The following is a 693-nucleotide window of genomic DNA, read 5'->3' as shown; positions in this document are numbered from 1 at the left end:
TTCACGCACGTTTACCGTGACCTGCACGTCACCGTCAGGCTTCAACACCGCCGCGTCCGCGATTCAGTGTTGCACTTGCGGAGTTCTTACAAAACATCGCAGGTGCCGCGTGCGCGACTGAGAAAGGCGACTTCAGCTCGTCTGACTATCATTACGGATTCAGCCTCTGTTGTTTCCTCGCCAACCAGAGCTGAATCTCCTCGGACCAGATCCGACACTCACGAAAGGAGACGGACTAGTGTCTCCTTCCTCTGAGTGACTATCATCCTCCGAAAGGGGGATTCATTCCCAGCGCGGAGGCGCCGGGCAATTCCAAGCGTGTCCTTCACTGGGCCACGCCGTGCTCTTAAGCACCAGAGCACTCTCGCACTTTCCTCACACCATCTGACGAGGCTCCTGGATAGGAGAGCACGCACCATACTCGCGCAATTGAAGATAGCAGTCGACGGAAGTTCGACGGCATTACGAACCAGCCGCTCTACACCTCAGGCCGTTCGAAACACACCGGATACGATGAAATCGGACGAACGCAAACAATTGTTAACGTGGCACGCTGAAATGACAAGTAAAAACGCGGTATTTAATTTTCAACAGGAGATAGTGCGCTATTGCCGGAACGACGTAGATATTCTTCGACAAGCGTGTCTGGCCTATCGAAAAATTTTCCTAGATCGCGGAACGTGTGCCTGTTCA

The 693-nt window shown here is 53.2% G+C and overlaps 1 protein-coding gene across 1 annotated transcript in view; it reads left to right on the top strand.

Moving 5' to 3' along the window:
- LOC116846712 overlaps positions 1–693 on the top strand; it is a 7,189-nt gene that overhangs the window by 4,310 nt on the left and 2,186 nt on the right. The gene's annotated exons all lie outside the window — the stretch shown is intronic.

The sequence above is a fragment of the Odontomachus brunneus genome, unplaced genomic scaffold (genome assembly GCF_010583005.1).
Source record: "Odontomachus brunneus isolate Ranch 3 - 2012 unplaced genomic scaffold, Obru_v1 Obru_scaffold_067, whole genome shotgun sequence".
Classification (NCBI taxonomy): Eukaryota; Metazoa; Arthropoda; class Insecta; order Hymenoptera; family Formicidae; genus Odontomachus; species Odontomachus brunneus.
This window is presented reverse-complemented; position numbering and strand designations above follow the sequence as displayed.